The following is a 22,232-nucleotide window of genomic DNA, read 5'->3' as shown; positions in this document are numbered from 1 at the left end:
CATGTGGTGCTAAATGAATTCTAGATCTAGAAGTAAATAGGAATTTTTTTAAAAAAGAATTTTGTAGATGAAAAAGACATAATAGATAAGTTCAATACTTGCATTACAGAAGTTCATAAACAGCGGACCACAGAGTTTAGATGATAATTGTGGTAAACTGGAAATCCTGACCACACTGTTTTATAACTTCCCATCAGAGGTGGAGTTCATTGACCCAGCCATTGCCCAGGCCAGGCCTTGTAACTTGCTTTGTCCAGTCAAATGGGGTGGAATGAGGTTGTATGAGCTCTGGAATCTGGAATGTAAGAAGCTATAGCTTCCACTCTTGGAATGCACTGCTCACCCTTTGGAGAGGCCGAGCCTGGGTCCCGGCATGAAGAGAGACCCAGGGAGAGTAAAGCCCCGAAATGTGAGTGAGGTTATTCGGACTTTCCTGCTGTGCTAGTTACCATTTGATTGCAATCCTGAGTCCATGTTTTTTCTTATGGTGACTTACTCTACAGAAATAGATCATTGAACAAAAATTCTGCAACAAAGTGGGTCACACACCCATCTGCCTCAGAGCTCAGTCACTTTTCCTCTTTGTCCCAGCACCCTATAGCTCACTTTTCTCACTAGGGTACTCCATTCCACTAAGTCAAAGGAGCCCAAAATACTTTAAATAAAAACTAAATTATAAAATGAAATAAGCACAGTCTATTCTAATATGATTGATCTCCCTCTCTGATTATTGTTATAACCTAAGACCTGCTTTAAGTGTATGAGAATAAGCATGCAGCAAGTCTTAGCATTAACTCTGGACCCTGAAGCCCACTTCCACATGACCTGAAAACAGACCATTATTTTGGATATTAATTAGGCACTTACACAATTTACACAACTGGACAGAATGAGATAAAGGCATACATAGATTTATGCTCCTCAGAGATAATTTATTATTTCCAGGTCTCCCTCCTGATGTCAATACTTTAGTCCCCAAACCTCAGAGGAGGGATTTTTTCCAAATCGCTCCCGTTTTAGCACGCCCTCCATGCTATGACTTCTACTACAGCTCTGCCTTCAATTTATGTTTCACATGCTCCTCCTCCCCGACACATGCTGCCTCTTCCCTCAATTTCCTCTCTTGGACCTCATTTTCTGCTGTTTTAACTTCCACATTTAGTTCTACACATGCTTCATCAATAAATCTCTCCTACTCATTTATCTCCCTGAATATCTGCGATTCTGTTTCCTTCAAGCTCAATCTCAAGAATATTCCTTTTTAGAGTGCATTTTGGTGTCTGGGGGAAACTGGATTGAATCTCTCTGGCTTTCTTTAATAGCATGATCCCGCCTGCCTCACTTGGGGTCACAACCTTCTCTAGTTTCCAAGTTACTGTTTTCCAATCCGCCCCCACCCCCTGCTCACACCTCACCTCACCCCAGCAACAATAGAACTTTACAGATGCAACATAATTGCTTGGTAAAGTTCATTATTTTCAGTTTGAGGCTCTGTCTACCTCTTCTCCAAAGGAAAAGCTTAAATAAAATACAAAATATTGATACCTCTATAGAGTCTGTTAAATGATCAGTTATTTTTGAAACATTTAGATTTAATTCATCTATCAATCAGTAATCAAGCAAACATGAAATACTGAGTATTTTAGTGTATAATAGCACTGCTGTGTGCTGGGGAAGATACAAGTATCACTTGTGCTCTCAAGGAGCTAGCAACACAGCCAAGGGGGATAACTGACAAGCAGGGGCCTGTATATGTTAAATTTCTAATGCCAACCCTATTGAAGAAGAAGCTACAAGGTGAAATGATTAAATCAACTACTGAAACCATCTATGGCCGAAGCTCTAACCTGGGCTTGCTCCTAGTGCATCCTTTTTATTTGGAATTACAAGAAAGTATCTTCTTTGGGTAGATGAATTCGGAAAAGGACTTTATCTGTCTTTGCATACAGTTGCTAACTAGCACCCAGCTTGGGGAGTGGAAAGCCAGCAGAACTCCTGTCCCTTCTTTTCCTCAAGCCCAGGTACCTTCCTACAGAACACAACTTACATAATTCTACATGTGGTGCTTCTGCCCTGGGCCTACAGGGACCAAAGATGAAGTTTCAGATATTCTGGAATTTTCTGGAATAGAATGCAAATTGTAGTGTTTATGAAAGTCTGTACTTGTTCTCAAGATAGAGACCAAACTATGAAACTATAAAACTTCCCCAAGAAGTCAATGCCCAAAATACTTAAGAATCACTACTCTACATGCTCAACACTACAGCACCCTTAGTAGAAGACTTGATAGATCCATCTTTGCATTTTGATTTTTCACACTGTGAGCTAAATGACTTTCCTCAAGCTATTTACATGCTCTTTTTGTTTGTTTGTTTCGATATTGTTGTTCTTGTTTCATGTACATAGTTCACAATGAAACCCTTCCTTCTGGCCACAGCCATTCAAATGTACCTGAATGCAAAACTCTATCTCATTAGATTTCACTGTGTACTTCTTCAGAGCAGTTTCTAAGGAACAAAAATATGTATCTGGATAGGTGGAAGGAGAAGTTTTTACTCCCTCCTGTGTATTCTATCCACACAACCTGCACTCCCTTTGTCTCAAGTCTCAATCTTCCCTTTTAGGATTTACATTTGGCTCTCTGTCCAAGGATGCAACTACCCTTTACCAGTTACCTCTCTGCAGTATGGCTGAAAAGAGCTCTAATTCATAGATCCCATGTGATTCTTATTTTATACATCATTCTTGCATATCCTTACTTCAACCACCAATTTGGGAAACAACTTGGCATTATCTTTAAACTTGTGTCAACTCTATGAGCAAACAATTTTATCCTTAAGTGTGTAACTCAGAGAAATTACACACATGTACCAAGAAAGGCATGAGAATGGCCATATGGCACTTTTGTAATAGCAAAAAAAAAAGCTATACAGTAAGTGGAAATAAATGAATGACATCTCTAAACAACACTATGGATGTAGCTAATAAATATAATATGGCACAAAATTAAGTCATAGAAGAATGCATTCAATATGTTTTAAAGCTCAAAGCCAGACAAATAAGCAATATTTAGTTTACAATCTCAGATGTGTGCAGTAATATACATAAACACAGCACACATATGCCCACAGTGCACAGCAGAAGTAGAATTCAGAAGACTGATTTCAGCTTCAAGAGACAGGAAGGGGAAGGGAAGAAGTGTCCCGTGATTACTAGCAAGATTCATGTTCACCTTACTGGTTCCACTTCACGTGTAAGACAGCACACTTCAGGTGGGCTCTCAACCTTATTCCATTGCATTTCACTCATCAATTCACCCCCCCACTTCTTAAGATATGTACAGAATTTTCTTCTGTCTGTATTACCATCAAGCTGACATCTGTCCTCACTCTCAGCACAGAGATGCAAAATTAAACTAAACATGGACTAATTCTGAAATTTCGCTTTTAAAAAATCCTGTCTTTTAGATTTGTTTAGGTAAATGATTTCCATTTTAGAGGCCAGGTGCCAAAAAAATAAAAAATACAGTTAATTTAAGGTAATGGTTAATTCAGATTTGACTATATCTGAGGGTTAGAAATAGGAGGGGACAATGACACCATCCTCCCTTCCTCAACTTTTAATCTATGGAGAGAATAGACATGAGAACCATTAGCCAAAACAAGACTAAAATCATCAGCTTTATTCATTATTTGAACAGTGACAAATAGTTTCTGGCAAATTGTGTTGAAAGAAATGAATATGTTTTGAAGGCTCAAATAGGGCATCGTATTCCATTAGCAATTAATTGGGGTCAGCTGAGTCCACAGGAATGCATAGACCTCCTTACCTATCAATTGAGAGCGGGGAGGCTAAATGTGCGTTCTCTGCTGTGTAGGAGGAGAAGCTCCTATAAGGAGAAGGAAGCAGATGAAAGCCCACCACCCTGATGACCAATCTCAAGGGCAGGTGGCTCCCAGAGTCACGGTGCATTACCGTTGGTGAGTCCCAGTAAGCATGTGACCCTGGCCAGTGGAACCAGTTGCAGTCCTTTCCATGGAGAGCAACTAGTGAGAGAAAAAGAGAAGGGCAGTAGATACTTCTCCAGTTTTTCCAAGAAGATTCAAAAATTATGAGAAAGTCCTTCATCTCTGGTGCAAGAGAAGGAACGTTGATACAAGGTAAAGAGCCTCTTCAACCAGCCATACCTGGCATTGGGCTAATATTTATTAAATAATATTTTGTCTTGTTTGACCTAAGGTCCATGAGCTCCTCTTAAGAATACCATAGTTTATAAATCTAGAGACCCTTAGAATATTTTTTACATTTCAGACATTTCTGTCATAAATGATTTGCCTCTCTATGAATAAAAATCGTAGATGTGATCCTCTGTCCAGAACAGGAGGTAAAGATGTATTATCATATGGGAGATGAATCTGGTACTAAAGTGTTCCTTACCAACGTGATTTCTTTTAATTTCGTATGTCTTATTTTACCAGCTTCTCAATGAACACAAGTTTTCTGTCTTTTGTCTCTTTCCTTGTAAATCTGAAACAGATTCTAATTGAGGATTAAGGCTCACTGGGTCCCGGTAAACTGAGGTTTCCCGTGAGGTGAAAAGCACTCCAGCCTCCCTTCAGTCACAAAGCAACATTCCTCAACATCGTCAGTAACAAGCGTGTGCCTCTCAGCCAGAGTGTATATGATTTGCATTTGAGAAACAAATAGTTCTCAAGCACAACTCATTTACCCAGTAGGGCTTGAGTATGTGACATCCCAATTTGGTACAGGAAGGAAAGAAATTACAGGGGCAGCTGGGATCCATTTATTCAGTGCGTATTTGTTAGGCACCCAGTATACCTAAGTGGGGAATGGGAGCATGAAAAGATGTAAAATCCACATCCTACCTTAGATGTGGAATATAATATAAGCACCACAAAACTCTACCAAAATCAGAGACTCAGACAAATGTCATTATGTAAAAGTTTCAAAGACGGCAGAGAGAACTTTCCCATTGACCACCAGTGATGTTACATCCTGATGGAAAGCAGTCATCACTACCCCATCCCAGCGACTCTGCTCCTCAAAGGAGACTCAGTTACAAGGAAAACAGTGTTTCGGTTAAATTAAACCTATGAAGTGGGACACAGTGTGCTGGGTTATACTAACTCAAGAGAGAGGAAGGCAATAGTCATTCCTGTTTATTGAAAAGTAATAGAAAGAAAGTGTAAGTTAAAATGTCCAGAGAAACAGAAGAATTTGGTAGAGGAGCTACAGTGAGGAGACTAACATGGGAAGCAAGAATTAGAGCAGGACCTTCACTAAGATAAAAACTAATAGCCAGGAGTTTGTATTATCTTCTCACAGTTACAGTTTGTGAGGCTGAAAGCAAAACTGCTTGGCAAACGTGAATGGAATTGGCTTTGTGTATGGATGGGGCGGGGGCCGGGGGAGCGTCAGGTGGTCTGCTCAGATGGGCGGGGTTTGCGGGGCTGTGAAGGCAGAGACACTTGGGGGATGAAGATTAGTAAAAAGTACATGCTCACTAGTTGACAGCCAACTAGAAGTAAGAAATAAAGTTCAATTGTTAACTTCTTTGTGTCCAGTTAGAATTGAAAGATTAGGATGTATTCAGATGATGGGAGTGTTTAAAAAAATTCAGTATAAACTTTGTTCAGACTTCATTTTATTTTGGTTGTAAAGAATAACAAGCTAAGAAAAAATAAATCACAAAACGTAAGCATTGCTACCTCTCTCTTAAGCATTTCTAGAACTATTTTTGATAAAAGGAGATTCCTGGGATGGAAATTCAGGTTCCCACTGACCCCTCGGAAATTATGAATGACTAGCAGACCCAGGAACAAGATCAGGGATTGCCTCATCGTACATTCCTTGGTGCGTTATTTGCCTGAGAGATTCAGTATGTTTCATTTGAGGGGTAGGGAGAAGAGGAGCTATGTGGTGAGAGAAGAGGTGAAGAACACACTGCTAACTCAAACCAAACTTAAACAAAGGACTTGGCCAATTGGAAGTTAGGGCTTTCTGGGGCAAGTACTATACTGAAATGGCTGAAAGTAGTTTATGAGTTTGCATGGCTCTTCAGTATTGTTCTGCCTTGGTTCCTGTGTCTTGCCCAGGACAGTATTCTGCACCTACCATTGTTGTTTGTTGGTTTAGTTTTAAAAATGAAAGGTAGGAAGGAAGAAATCTTGGTCCAACATGAAACAAAGGAAATGTAGTTGCTAATATCAAAAATCCAGGTCCTCTTCTTTCTTTCTTCCTCTCTACTTTTTTATTGGGAGGAATCTGTGATGACTTATTGAGTATGGTATTTACGGGCAGGAGAAAGTGAGAGATTTTCCAGAATCAGTATTAACTCAAAAGCTGAACTCTTCTTGTGGGCCAAGACCTGGAAAGACTGGGAACCACAGTACTCCAAAAGTTCATTAATGGGAGAATATGATGTCAGTCTGCCTTCTCTGGTTGAGAGCAAGCTAGCTCCACATTTGCTCCAAAAGAGCTCTAGTTTAACACCTGTCAAACAAATACATATATAGATAGCTTTTTCTTGTTAGTCACCACTTTTGTTGAAACAATTACTTTCCAGAGCCTTGGCAAAGATAAACACAGTCCAAATGGCCATACTGTCAAAGCTAAACTTGCACACCAGTCCACAAACTTCAGCAAAAAAAAAAATGGATGGTTATTTGCAAAAGCAATTTAAAATGTTATTCTCTTACTTTTCACATGACTCGGTCACTAAATCATTGGAGTTGGTAGCCTGCTGGCTTCAGTTACATCTTCATTTTATATTCTGGGGATAACTGAATGCCAAGAGGATGGGTGACTGCTTTAAGACTTAAACTCCTTCTGGATCTAGATTTTGTGTCTTTGTATCTCTTGTAAATCAATGAATCTTCATGTTACAGCATTGAAAATAGTAATGACCAATTGTTCTTACAGAAACCTAGAACTTTAAGAAATAAAAATTTGGATTTAAGTGGAAAGGTGACTTGTTGGTTTAAATAGCAATTGCTGGAATCAGATATCACATCTTGACTCCTAAGATGGGTCCTCATGACCCACTGGCACTTACTTTGTGCCTAAATTTTACAAAGAGTAACATTTAGTTCTCCAAGCCCAAAGCAGATTAAAATCACCAGACTGAAAGGAAAAGGCAGCTCACTGAAATCACACTCAGGGCAGATGTTGCCAATAGCCTCAGAGTAAGAAATAGATGGAATATTTTAGATATTTTCACAAGAACCCCAAAGCACACAGTTATGGGGTCATTAATTCTAGAAGCAAATAAAATACTGTATGAAGTAAAGCACAATAATTGTTTGAAAGATACTTCGTATACTCTAAGAAATCAGAGAAACAAAACATTTTAGCAACATAATCAAAACCACACTATTTTTAAAACTCTGGTAAATTAAGTTTTTATTTATAACACATTTCTATACCTTTTGAGGGAATGTTATTTATGTATAATAGATATTTCCACCATGGAGACTGGTCAACAGGGTTTAATATACAATACAATTTATAACATAACATGTATTTTTTAATATATACAATTTATAATATTACATGTATTTTTTAGTATTTATCTTTTGGGAGGTTGGGGTAACTTCCATTCTCCTAACTTTCTGAGCTCAATTTCATTTGAATGCTTTCTATACATGCATTATTGGATTCCTCATGAGCTGTCTTTCATCCACAGTGTGGTTTAAACTCTTTTGGTGCTTAGTAAATACTGAAAACCTTAAGAAAAAACCCCTCTAAAACATTGTGTTTCAATAATTAGTTCTTCACCTTTCCAAGTAATTATTGGTGGCCATTGGAAAGACAGATTGTTATCAGATATTAAGAAAGCATTGCAGGATGGCATTTCAAATCCAGAAGGCAACAAAAGATACCAGGTGGGCAGAACCTTAGTGGAACTGGAGTTTTTGGTGCTTAGGTAAGTCAGAAGAAGAAACAGGGATTACCCTTGGGGAGACCAGATGTGATCATGCAGAGCAAAGCTGGAGGAAGGGGGAAGGCTGTAAGTTGATTCTTTGGAGGAAGGAAAATTTAAAAAACAAGTATAATATCTTTCAGATTGTGAATATTTAGGGCTGGGGATAATGAGGAGAGTCGGCGCATGCCTTAAATTCACTGCCCAAATGATAATTCTGCAACAGTTTAGAACTTAGCTTTGTCTCTTCTATTGTATGATCTAAAATCCATGTCTGGGATATAGATGCTGTCCACATATTCCCTTCATTCCTTCATGTCTAAGAACATATTTTTGAGAGTTAACTGAGCATGGTCAGTACCAGTTTTTAGGTACAGTTGGGACTAATAGTAGGAGATAGCCTTTTCCCAATATTAGGAGCTCTCCCTTCCTTTTATTTTTCCTGGAAAACAGTGTTAATGTGTCCAGTCATAGCGCTATCCAAACAATGATTTTGATATTCTGAGTTAAATGTCCATGAGCTGATTACAGGTTTTTTCCACTTAAGATTTGATAGTCTATTGTGGTTTATACTGGTGTCCTGCTCTTAAATAGAATAAATCAGTGGGTATTTGTAAGTTGACTGATCCTTGACCTGGTCATGACCTGCTGCCATTTTGGGGAGAGTAGTTTTAAAAGAGTTTGCTGAGAATACTCTGCATGTAAGGGAAATGAGTTTAATTGCAGTACTGCGGAGTTGACCTTTAGAAGCCAGAACTATTGAATCAGTGTAGCCCTTCCTCCTGCTTTTCTCATCATCTCAGCCCAGAAATCAACTCCTGTGGAAAGCCTTCTCTTGTATCCGAATCCAATTCAAATGTCCTTCCCCCATGCTCCCATGACATAACAGTAGTTTTCATGCCCTCTTATAATTGCCTATGTGTTTATCACTATCTGTATTCCCACTAAGCTGTGAGCTTCTTTTGGGTTTATATTGGATCTTTTACAAGATTAAGTGCCTAGCTCCTAGGGCATGCATTAAGTATGTGTTGCATGGGTGGTTACTGAAATCAAACCATCTTTTTGTTTACCTAGTATCTCTGTGCATCCAGTCATCTGTCCCTGGCTCTGATTTTGTCAGTCTACTGAGACTGAAGTTGATGTCACATGTTATTATTCACATGTATCCATGTAACTGACCACAATCTGCTCAAAACCTACTCTTTCAAGTACCAACTCCATCATCTCCTCATCTGCTGAGCCATGCCTGACTGCTCAAGCTAAAATGATGTCTTCCTTCTCTGACCTCCAGCACTCAGTGCTTGAAATATCTACAACTAACTCGATCACACACTTCTTTCTGTGTGATGTTTGTGGGTCTGTCCTCCTTGAGCAGCTTCCATGTAAGAAAAGTCTAGTCTTCTCATTATCTTTTTTTTTTTTTTTTTTTTTTTTTTGAGAGGGCATCTCTCATATTTATTGATCAAATGGTTGTTAACAACAATAAAATTCAGTATAGGGGGGTCAATGCTCAATGTACAATCATTAATCCATCTCAAGCCTAATTCTCGTCAGTCTCCAATCTTCTGAAGCATAACGAACAAGTTCTTACATGGTGAACGAATTCTTACAGAGTGAATAAATTCTTACATGGTGAACAGTACAAGGGCAGTCATCACAGAAACTTTCGGTTTTGATCATGCAATATGACCTATAAACCATCAGGTCAAATATGAATATTCATTTGATTTTTGTACTTGATTTATATGTTGATCCCACATTTCTCCTATTATTATTATTATTTTTATTTTTAATAAAATGCTGAAGTGGTAGGTAGATGCAAGATAAAGGTAGAAAACATAGTTTAGTGCTGTAAGAGGGCAAATGTAGATGATCAGATGATCAGGTGTGTGCCTATTGACTAAGTATTAATCCAGGCTAGACAAGGGCAGCAAAACATCCACAGATGCAGAAGATTTCTCTCAAAGCAGGGGGGGTGAGGTTCTGAGCCTCACCTCTGTTGATCCCCAAATTCTCACCTGATGGCCCCCCTGCGACTGTGCCTGTCTTAGGTTGTTCCTCCCTTGAGGAATCTTACCCGTCTCTGGCTAACCAGTCATCTTCCGGGGCCATACAGGGAAATGTAAAGTTGGTAAGTGAGAGAGAAGCCATATTGTTTGCAAAGGTTAGCTTTTTACTTCTTTGCAGATTTATGCCCTGTGGCTTCTATGCCCAGCACTTGTCTTGAGGTATCTTTACCACCTGGAGGAATTATGATACTCGGTAAATTCGATATGAGGCACGAATTCTATTTAAGGTTTGTAATTAGGAAGGAAGAAGAAAAGCTATAGATGTAGCATATGAAGGAAACTTGGGAGGATTGATTATTTCTTTGACATATCTTCTTGTATAGTACCTTAAGTATGTATAGGTTTTAAACTACTAACTAATTTGCACACACATATTAACATAATAGGAATACGGTGACATAAACAAAGCAAATCTATAATTACCAGCCATCTCCAGTGAAGCCAAGAAAACCATTTAGGCACCCTAGGCATTTGTGAAAATTTATCTATGATATGATGGATATTGTCCAACTGTACTTGAACCATCAGACAAATTAAAGCAGCCCATTTCTGGGATCTGTTCACATCCCATATGTTCTTTTAACCATAGATAGTCTATAGTCATGAGATTTTGGGGTGCTACAACTTGCACCCCTCCCAACTCCTGGTTGAGTTCCAACAGTACAGATCCAGTCAAATTCGTTGTCTCACTGTATGCACATGCCAGCCTAGACATCTCCCTCCTCATTCCTATGGCAAGTCCAGGAGACGGTGGGCTGGATGCAGCCACAACCGCAGCATCGTCCGGATCCCTGTGGAGGCTTTTTGATGATCATCCCCTGGCACGAGTCCTCCAGAGAGTGCTGATGCCGGAAGCTCCTCCTCATATCGTATCTTAGTTCATTTTCTGGGTATCCAAGCTAGGCCTTGATCTTCTGCGTAGAAACAAACAGACCCTTTGCCCACACTTTGACATGCCCTCTATACCACTGTGCAGAACTCATTGGAGGTCAGCACACAGTAACTGCTTTTTTTTTTTTTTTTTTTTTAATTAAGAGAAAGGAATATTATCAGAAAAGAGTACCTCCATAGCTGATCATCTGACACCCTTTAAGTGATCAACATTAAGGATATTTAAAGCATGCGTTGATCTTTGATTTACCAATAGTTTTATCCTGTTAAGGAGTAATCCCCCTTTTCTTTCTTTCTTTCTTTTTTTTTTAAAATTTTTAATCTACACTTACCTGAAGAATACTATGTTTACTATGCTCTCCCCTATATCAGGTCCCCCCTAACAACCACATTACGGTTACTGTCCATTAGCTTAGCAAAATGTGGTAGAGTCACTACTTGTCCTCTCTGTGTTGTGCAGCCCACCCTCCCCTTTCTCCCTCCCCCCCATGCATGCTAATCTTAATACCCCCCTTCTTCTTCCCCCCCCTTATCCCTCCCTGCCCACCCATCCTCCCCAGTTCCTTTCCCTTTGGTACCTGTTAGTCCATTTTTGGGTTCTGTAATTCTGCTGCTGTTTTGTTCCTTCAGTTTTTCCTTTGTTCCTATACTCCTCAGATGAGTGAAATCATTTGGTATTTCTCTTTCTCCGCTTGGCTTATTTCACTGAGCATAATACTCTCCAGCTCCATCCATGTTGCTGCAAATGGTTGGATTTTTCCACTTCTTATGGCTGAGTAGTATTCCATTGTGTATATGTACCACATCTTCTTTATCCATTCATCTACAGATGGACATTTAGGTTGCTTCCAATTCTTGGCTATTGTAAATAGTGCTGCGATAAACATAGGAGTGCATCTGTCTTTCTCAAACTTGATTGCTGCGTTCTTAGGGTAAATTCCTAGGAGTGGAATTCCTGGGTCAAATGGTAGGTCTGTTTTGAGCATTTTGATGCACCTCCATACTGCTTTCCACAATGGTTGAACTAATTTACATTCCCACCAGCAGTGTAGGAGGGTTCCCCTTTCTCCACAGCCTCGCCAACATTTGTTGTTGTTTGTCTTTTGGATGGCAGCTATCCTTACTGGTGTGAGGTGATACCTCATTGTAGTTTTAATTTGCATTTCTCTGATAATTAGCGATGTGGAGCATCTTTTCATGTGTCTCTTGGCCATCTGTATTTCTTTTTTGGAGAACTGTCTGTTCAGTTCCTCTGCCCATTTTTTAATTGGGTTATTTGTTTTTTGTTTGTTGAGGCGTGTGAGCTCTTTATATATTCTGGACGTCAAGCCTTTATCAGATCTGTCATTTTCAAATATATTCTCCCATACTGTAGGGTTCCTTTTTGTTCTATTGATGGTGTCTTTCGCTGTACAGAAGCTTTTCAGCTTAATGTAGTCCCACTTGCTCATTTTTGCTGTTGTTTTCCTTGCCCGGGGAGATATGTTCAAGAAGAGATCACTCATGTTTATATCTAAGAGGTTTTTGCCTATGTTTTTTTCCAAGAGTTTAATGGTTTCGTGACTTACATTCAGGTCTTTGATCCATTTTGAGTTTACCTTTGTATATGGGGTTAGACAATGGTCCAGTTTCATTCTCCTACATGTAGCTGTCCAGTTTTGCCAGCACCATCTGTTGAAGAGACTGTCATTTTGCCATTGTATGTCCATGGCTCCTTTATCAAATATTAATTGACCATATATGTTTGGGTTAATTTCTGGGGTCTCTAATCTGTTCCACTGGTCTGTGGCTCTGTTCTTGTGCCAGTACCAAATTGTCTTGATTACTATGGCTTTGTAGTAGAGCTTGAAGTTGGGGAGTGAGATCCCCCCTACTTTATTCTTCTTTTTTAGGATTGCTTTGGCTATTCGGGGTCTTTGGTGTTTCCATATGAATTTTTGAATTATTTGTTCCAATTCATTGAAGAATGTTGCTGGTAATTTGAGAGGGATTGCATCAAATTTGTATATTGCTTTCGACAGGATGGCCATTTTGACGATATTAATTCTTCCTAGCCATGAGCATGGGATGAGTTTCCATTTATTAGTGTCCCCTTTAATTTCTCTTAAGAGTGACTTGTAGTTTTCAGAGTATAAGTCTTTCACTTCTTTGGTTAGGTTTATTCCTAGGTATTTTATTCTTTTTGATGCAATGGTGAATGGAATTGTTTTCCTGATTTCTCTTTCTATTGATTCGTTGTTAGTGTATAGGAAAGCTACAGATTTCTGTGTGTTGATTTTGTATCCTGCAACTTTGCTGTATTCCGATATCAGTTCTAGTAGTTTTGGAGTGGAGTCTTTAGGGTTTTTTATGTACAGTATCATATCATCTGCAAATAGTGACAGTTTAACTTCTTCTTTACCAATCTGGATTCCTTGTATTTCTTTGTTTTGTCTGATTGCCGTGGCTAGGACCTCCAGTACTATGTTAAATAACAGTGGGGAGAGTGGGCATCCCTGTCTGGTTCCCGATCTCAGTGGAAATGCTTTCAGCTTCTCGCTGTTCAGTATAATGCTGGCTGTGGGTTTATCATATATGGCCTTTATTATGTTGAGGTACTTGCCCTCTATTCCCATTTTGCTGAGAGTTTTTATCATGAATGGATGTTGAATTTTGTCAAATGCTTTTTCAGCATCTATGGAGATGATCATGTGGTTTTTGTCTTTCTTTTTGTTGATGTGGTGGATGATGTTGATGGATTTTCGAATGTTGTACCATCCTTGCATCCCTGGGATGAACCCCACTTGGTCATGGTGTATGATCCTTTTGATATACTGTTGAATTCTGTTTGCTAATATTTTATTGAGTATTTTTGCATCTACATTCATCAGGGATATTGGTCTGTAATTTTCTTTTTTGGTGGGGTCTTTTCCTGGTTTTGGTATTAGGGTGATGTTGGCTTCATAGAATGAGTTTGGGAGTATTCCCTCTTCTTCTATTTTGTGGAACACTTTAAGGAGAATGGGTATTATGTCTTCTCTGTGTGTCTGATAAAATTCCGAGGTAAATCCGTCCGGCCCCGGGGTTTTGTTCTTGGGTAGTTTTTTGATTACTGTTTCAATTTCTTTGCTTGTAATTGGTTTGTTTAACTTTTGTGTTTCTTCCTTGGTCAGTCTTGGGAGGTTGTATTTTTCTAGGAAGTTGTCCATTTCTTCTAGGTTTTCCAGCTTGTTGGCATATAGGTTTTCATAGTAGTCTTTAATAATTCTTTGTATTTCTGTGGAGTCTGTCGTGATTTTTCCATTCTCATTTCTGATTATGTTGATTTGTGTTGACTCTCTTTTTCTCTTAATAAGTTGGGCTAGAGGCTTATCTATTTTGTTTATTTTCTCAAAGAACCAGCTCTTGGTTTCGTTGATTTTTGCTATTGTTTTATTCTTCTCAATTTTGTTTATTTCTTCTCTGATCTTTATTATGTCCCTCCTTCTGCTGACTTTAGGCCTCATTTGTTCTTCTTTTTCCAGTTTTAATAGTTGTGATGTTAGACTATTCATTTGGGATTGTTCTTCCTTCTTCAAGTGTGCCTGGATTGCTATATACTTTCCTCTTAAGACTGCTTTCGCTGCATCCCACAGAAGTTGGGGCTTAGTGTTGTTGTTGTCATTTGTTTCTATATATTCCTTGATCTCTATTTTGATTTGTTCATTGATCCATCGATTATTTAGTAGCATGTTGTTAAGCCTCCATGTGTTTGTGAGCCTTTTTGTTTTCTTTGTAGAATTTATTTCTACTTTCATACCTTTGTGGTCTGAAAAATTGGTTGGTAGAATTTCAATATTGTGGAATTTACTGAGGCTCTTTTTGTGAGCTAGTATGTGGTCTATTCTGGAGAATGTTCCATGTGCACTTGAGAAGAATGTATATCCTGTTGCTTTTGGATGTAAAGTTCTATAGATGTCTATTAGGTCCATCTGTTCTAGTGTGTTGTTCAGTGCCTGTGTGTCTTTACTTATTTTCTGCCCGGTGGATCTATCCTTTGGGGTGAGTGGTGTGTTGAAGTCTCCTACAATGAATGCATTGCAGTCTATTTCCCTCTTTAGTTCTGTTAGTATTTGCTTCACATATGCTGGTGCTCCTGTATTGGGTGCATATATATTTAGAATGGTTATATCCTCTTGTTGGACTAAGCCCTTTATCCTTATGTAGTGGCCTTCTTTATCTCTTGTTACTTTCTTTGTTTTGAAGTCTATTTTGTCTGATATTAGTACTGCAACCCCTGCTTTCTTCTCACTGTTGTTTGCCTGAAATATGTTTTTCCATCCCTTGACTTTTAGTCTATGCTTATCTTTGGGTTTAAGGTGAGTTTCTTGTAAGCAGCATATAGATGGGTCTTGCTTTTTTATCCATTCTATTACTCTATGTCTTTTGATTGGTGCATTAAGTCCATTTACATTTAGGGTGACTATTGAAAGATATGTACTTATTGCCATTGCAGGCTTTAGATTCGTGGTTACCAAAGGTTCAAGGTTAGCTTCTTTAGTATCTTACTGCCTAACTTAGCTCGCTTATTGAGCTGTTATATACACTGTCTGGAGAGTCTTTTCTTCTCTCCCTTCTTATTCCTCCTCCTCCATTCTTCATATGTTGTGTGTTTTGTTCTGTGCTCTTTTTAGGGGTGCTCCCATCTAGAGCAGTCCCTGTAGGATGCCCTGTAGAGGTGGTTTGTGGGAAGCAAATTCCCTCAGCTTTTGCTTGTCTGGGAATTGTTTGATCCCACCATCATATTTAAATGATAGTCGTGCTGGATACAGTATCCTTGGTTCAAGGCCCTTCTGTTTCATTGCATTAAGTATATCATGCCATTCTCTTCTGGCCTGTAGGGTTTCTGTTGAGAAGTCTGATGTTAGCCTGATTGGTTTTCCTTTATAGGTGACCTTTTTCTCTCTAGCTGCCTTTAAAACTCTTTCCTTGTCCTTGATCCTTGCCATTTTAATTATTATGTGTCTTGGTGTTGTCCTCCTTGGATCCTTTCTGTTGGGGGTTCTGTATAATTCCATGGTCTGTTCGATTATTTCCTCCCCCAGTTTGGGGAAGTTTTCAGCAATTATTTCTTCAAAGACCCTTTCTATCCCTTTTCCTCTTTCTTCCTCTTCTGGTATCCCTATAATACGAATGTTTTTCCTTTTGTATTGGTCACATATTTCTCTTAGTGTTGTTTCATTCCTGGAGATCCTTTTATCTCTCTCTATGTCAGCTTCTATATGTTCCTGTTCTCTGGCTTCTATTCCTTCAATGGCCTCTTGCATCTTATCCATTCTGCTTATAAATCCTTCCAGGGATTGTTTCACTTCTGTGATCTCTTTCCTGACATCTGTGATCTCCTTCCGGACTTCATCCCACTGCTCTTGCATTTTTCTCTGCATCTCATCCCATTGCTCTTGCATTTTTTTCTGCATCTCTGTCAGCATGTTCATGATTTTTATTTTGAATTCTTTTTCAGGAAGACTAGTCAGGTCTGTCTCCTTCTCAGGTGTTGTCTCTGTGATCTTTGTCTGCCTGTAGTTTTGCCTTTTCATGGTGATAGAGATAGTTTGCAGAGCTGGTACAAGTGACCGCTGGAAGAGCTTCCCTTCTTGTTGTTTTGTAGCCTTTTCCTGGGAGAATAGCGACCTCTAGTGGCTTGTGCTGGGCAGCTGTGCGCAGACAGGGCTTCTGCTTCCTGCCCAGTTGCTTTGGGGTTTATCTCCGCTGTTGCTGTGGGCTTGGCCTGGCTGGGGCTGTTCCTCCAAAATGGTGGAGCCCCGTTGGAGGGGGAGCAGCCAGGAGACTATTTATCTCCGTAAGGGGCCTCTGTGCTCCCTGCTGCCCAGGGGGTTAGAGTGCCCAGAGATCCCCAGATTCCCTGCTTCTGGTCTAAGTGACCTGTCCTGCCCCTTTAAGATTTCCAAAAAGCACTCTCCAAACCAAAACAACAGCAGCAACAATGAGAGAGGGAACAGAAACAAAGAGAAAAAAAAAAGGAAAAAACAAGCGATTTTTTTTTTTTTTTTTTTTTTGTCCTCAGGTGCCGGTCCCAGGCACCCGCTCACTGGTCCTGCTGCCCTGTCTCCCTAGCACCAGGGTCCCTGTCCTTTCAAGGCTTCCAAAAAGCACCCACCCACCGGTCCCGCAGGGAAGGAACGCTCAATATTCTTTGTCCTCAGGCACTGGTCCCACGCACCCGCTCACCAGTCCCGCCGCCCTGCCTCCCTAGCACCGGGGTCCCTGTCCCTTCAAGGCTTCCAAAAAGCACTCGGCAAAAAGAGAGAAAAAAAAGGGGAAAAACGCGCGATTTCTTCCGTCCTCAGGTGCTGGTCTCAGGCACCCACCCACCGGTCCCACAGGGAAAAATGCGGGATATTCTTTGTCCTCAGGTGCCGGTCCCAGGCACCCGCTCACCAGTCCCGCCGCCCTGCCTCCCTAGCACCGGGGTCCCTGTCCCTTTTAGGCTTCCAAAAAGCACTCGCAGAAAAGAGAAAAAAAAGGGGGAAAAACGCGCGATTTCCTCTGCCCTCAAGTGCCGGTCTCAGGCACCCGCCCACCGGTCCCGCAGGGAAAAACGGGGGATATTCTTTGTCCTCAGGCGCCGGTCCCAGCCACCCGCTCATCAGTCCCGCCACCGTGCCTCCCTAGCACTGGGGTCCCCGTCCCTTCAAGGCTTCCAAAAAGCACTCGCCAAAAAGAGAGAAAAAAAAAAGGGGGAAAACGCGCGACCTCCTCCGTCCTCAGGCACCGGTCTCAGGCACCCGCCCCCAGGTCTCGCAGGGAGAAATGCGGGATATTCTTTGTCCTCCGGCGCCGTTCCCAGGCACCTCCTCACCGGTCCCGCCACCCTGCCTCCCCAGCAACGGGGGCCCGTCCCTCTAAGGCTTCCAAAAAGCGCTCGCCAAAAAAAAAAAAAAAAAAAAAAACCGCTCCGGTTTCTCTCCACCCGCCGGGAGCCGGGGGGAGGGGCGCTCGGGTCCCGCCGGGCTGGGGCTTGTATCTTACCCCCTTCACAAGGCGCTGGGTTCTTGCAGGTGTGGATGTGGTCTGGATGTTGTCCTGTGTCCTGTGGTCTCTATTTTAGGAAGATTTTTCTTTGTTATATTTTCATAGCTCTATGTGTTTTTGGGAGGAGATTTCCACTGCTCTACTCACGCCGCCATCTTGGCTCCGCCCCCTCATTATCTTTGATTACTTTTGTGCATCTAAGCACTGAGCTGGGCATAGAAAGCACCTCCAAGCAGTACTGACTGGCATGAAATGATCCTAAGCTACATGAAAACATAAGTCCATAGGGGCAGATGTTTTGTCCACAGAGCTCTGCCTCGATTTGCACTGGAGAGGCTGATTTCTGGTGACAAATAAAGCTGCTGTGGCAATGGATACAAGAAGAGATGGAAAGGAATTGGCAGAGGCAGAACTGTCCTTGTGTTATTTTGTTATAAATAAACTCCCACAGTGGAAACTTGTTAACCTCAGTCCTTGCCTTCACATCTACTTATATGCAAGACCTCCCTCGACAAATCAATCTTTACACTGCGGTGGCACTCTCTTGACAAAATATGTTTGGCTTAGCCACTGTTGATATTTGTTCTTGAAATCTCGGTTGTATGGCATGGTACACTCTGAGAGCAGAAATGGAGACACTTAGTTTATATGCACAGAGGACGGGCAAGATGCAAACAGAAAGAGACAGTCCACAGCAGGGCAGCAGGAGTAGCAGGAGCTGAGCAGCACTTAATATGTTGTGATGTATTGAATCTATGAAACGCCTGTTCAATAGCTAGTCAAAGTAAATTTAGAAGGACACAGGAAAGGGATTTTTTTTTCATCATTGTAAAAATGTTCATTATTTCTTATGCTGTTGGTCATGGTCTACTGGTGTCCTTTTGAGATCCCAATGTCCTTAGAATCCCAAATAGCACCATTGACAGGATTAGGTGAGGTTTGTTCAATATATTCAAGCCCCCAGAGAACTACAGTTTTATTGGTACTTTGGAATTGGGCTCTTGCTAGATTTTATTCTGAAAAGCATGAACTACAGCACCTGACACTCTCTTAAGATAAATTAGTCGATATCTTCTCCTCTAGTGCATAACTTTATTGGAGCATTTCCCAAATTTGACTGAGATCATTTACATACATCTGTCTTCTCATCAGACAGTGAGTGTTTGCAACAGAGACTGTATCTTATTCATTTATTTTTCCCAACAGAGTGGCATAATGCCCAGCACATAGGAAACTTGCATGAAATGTTTGCTGAACGAGGCATCTTAATATCCACAAAAAAATTGCCTATGTAAGGGAAGAAACAAAAAAGGTAAACAAAAGCTATTTTGAGCCAACTTAAGGGAAATGCAGATACTATTAGATAATTAATTAAATTTTAATTTTCTTATAAGTAGTCTCCAGAGAAATGTGCTATTTTAGCATTGTACCCTAGACTAGGCTACTGTGCAAACACTTCCTGAAGGCCTGATTTTATGCTAGACAACAGGGGAGAACAATTGAATAAAACATGGCCTGTGCCAACAAGAATGTTAGATGCCATCTGGGGACACAAGGCCCAAGAAACTACTCAAAGCATGAAGTGGAATATAATAGGGAGTAAAAACAACATGGATCAAAAGATGTCATAATAAGAGAACATTACATGAGCTAGTGTAATTAAGGAAGGCATTAGGAGGAGATTAAAATCCATTGCAATGAAGTTCTAGTTGATAAATGACATGTGGGTAAGCATTAATTGAATCATGCTATTATTCTATGTAAAATTTAGGATGAGAATAGTAGATATTTTTTGCAATGGAAATGCTCTTCAGTGTTACTGGATAATCCTCATATCATCAGATTTTCTTTAGGTTTATCAGTGAACAAACTTGTCTTAAGAAAGACAGCATGTTCTACTAAGAAAGAGTGTACTGAGTCCAGATACACTGATGATCTTCCTCGAATCTACTGTTAGCTGTGTGACTTTGATAAAGTTACTTAACCTCTCTGGACCTCACTTTCCTCTCTAAAATGTTACCATTAGGGAAAACCTGCCCAGACTTCACCTCAGGGCATGACAAGACTTTAAATTATGAAAGAAAAATCACCTATATGAAGACAGGAAGTCATCTCACCCTTCAATCTGTATAGAGTCAAGACTCAGATGAAAAGTGAAAGGACTGCATATTTGCTGCTCTTCTACAAAGATACTGATTTTTCAGGCATTCAGGACACTGTCTCCCACCCCCCAATTTTTATCTTCATTTGGAAGCCAGAAATTCTTAGAATACTTTCAAGAATTTATGTGTGCACATGTTAGCATGGAGAGTAAGGTTCTCCATGAATAGAAAATCACATGTCACAGGAAGTAGGGTCAAAGGGGAGGTAAAAAAAAACCTGGATTAATGGATATGAATCTAATTCCATTTTTTTATACTTGTCCAAGTTGTCTTTCATTCATGAAAATCTCAAATATGTATCTTCTCTCCTTAAGGATGAAAAATAATAACTTGGAGATAAAATGAAATCTGCAATACTAATAAAGAAAAAGAAAAATAAAGGAAATAATGATGTGATGGTTAATTTTATGTATTGCCTTGATTGAGCTAAGGGATCCCCAGATAGCTGGTAAAACATTATTTCTGGGTGTCTGTGAGGGTGTTCCCAGAAGAGATTAGCATTTGGATTTGTAAATTAAACAGAAAAGGTCACCTTCATCCTTGTGAGTGGACAAAATCCAATCCTTTGAGGGCTTGAATAGAATAAAAAGACAGAGAAAGGATGTGTTTGCTCTCTGCTTGAGCAGGGACATTTATGTTCTCCTGCCCTCGAACATTAGTGCTGCTGGTTCGTAGGCCCTCAGATTTGACTGAAACTATCCCACTAGCTTTCTTGGGCCTCCAGCTTGCAGATGGCAGATCATGGAACTTCTCAGCTTCTGTAAGCATGTAAGTCAACCCCTTACATTAAATCTCTTTCTATATATCTCTGTATTTCTGTGAATATATAGATACTATATTGTTTCTGTTTCTCTGGAGAACCCTAATACAAATGGGAAAGCCATTTAAATGAAATTAAGTCAAGGATGGTAAGTAGTTATTAAACAGAACTCAAATACAATACTGTTCTAGAAACCAGATAAACTGTGCAAAAAAGACAATTTAATAATGACCTGGTATATGTTATTATTCTGTTTGGCATGCCATAAGAAAATGCCATATACTGGGTGGCTAAACCAACAGATACTTACTTTCTCATAGTCCTGGACTCTGGAGATGTGAGGTGAGGGTGCCAGGATGGCTGAATTCTGGTAGGAGCTCTCTCCTGGCTTGTAGCTTGCCACCTTCTCACTGTCTACTCACATGGCTTTTCTTAGCTTAATGTACTTAGAGGGCTCTCTCCCCCTCTCTTTCTCTCTCTTCCTCTTCTTATCAAGCCACCAATCCTATTGGATTTGACCCTACTCTATGACCTCTTTTACCCTTAATTATCTCCTAATAAGTCTTATCTCCTAATACAGTCACACTGAGGCTTAGGACCCCAAAATATGTATTTGTGGAGTATACAACTAATCCCACAGCAGCAAAAAATCATAGTATATTAGATATGGAATGCAGAGAAAATTAAAATCATAGTTCATAATCTCTAAGTAGGAGGACACACAGGTAATTTGCTTTTTTAATATTGAAAATTAGAGATACACGGATTAAATATGAGCTCTGAAAAATGTAAAAGTAACCATTAGTAATAATTAAATCTTCCAAAATATGTGTGAATATAAAAGAAAACATAGTGCCTATGACAAAAATTAATAAAAAATACAAGGAAAGAAGATAGATAGATACAAATAGACCAAGAACATAAAAGTGAAAGTAGATGGGTATAAAACAATTACACCATTATAATTCTAATGGGGTTAAGCTCACATATAAAACATATATATGTGTGTATACAAATATACGTATATATATTTGAATGAAACAACTACATGATGCTCATACAAGATGCTTCAATGTTAAAAAGACAAGAAAATACTTGAATTTAAAAGAGTGAGTAAAGATATATTAGATAAATTGAAGCAAAGTGAACATAAGGATGGTGATAATAAATGAAACCAAAAACCCAAAGGATTATTTCATAATAATAAAAATACAATTCACAATGAAGATAAGCTGAGGGCATTTATGTGCAATATTATAAGGTATTGACACATATCAACCAAATCTTCTAGCTGTAAGAAATATTTTATAGAAGTACAACAAGCTTCAGAATATTTAACAAATACACAATCTTTTATAGATACAATATGCAACATAATTAATAAATAGAAATAAATA

General features: G+C 39.6%; 1 long non-coding RNA gene across 1 annotated transcript; it reads left to right on the top strand.

Moving 5' to 3' along the window:
- Nucleotides 1–349: 349 nt before the first annotated feature.
- On the top strand, nt 350–20,269 carry LOC140843539 (uncharacterized). The gene is made up of 4 exons (XR_012121385.1): nt 350–409; nt 3,878–4,160; nt 19,120–19,225; nt 19,940–20,269. It is a non-coding gene; the product is annotated as an uncharacterized lncRNA (long non-coding RNA).
- The last annotated feature ends 1,963 nt before the right edge of the window (nt 20,270–22,232 follow it).

The sequence above is a fragment of the Manis javanica genome, chromosome 9, assembly GCF_040802235.1.
Source record: "Manis javanica isolate MJ-LG chromosome 9, MJ_LKY, whole genome shotgun sequence".
NCBI classification, from domain to species: Eukaryota; Metazoa; Chordata; class Mammalia; order Pholidota; family Manidae; genus Manis; species Manis javanica.
Note: the sequence above shows the minus strand (reverse complement) of the source record. Positions and strands in the feature narration are given on the sequence as shown.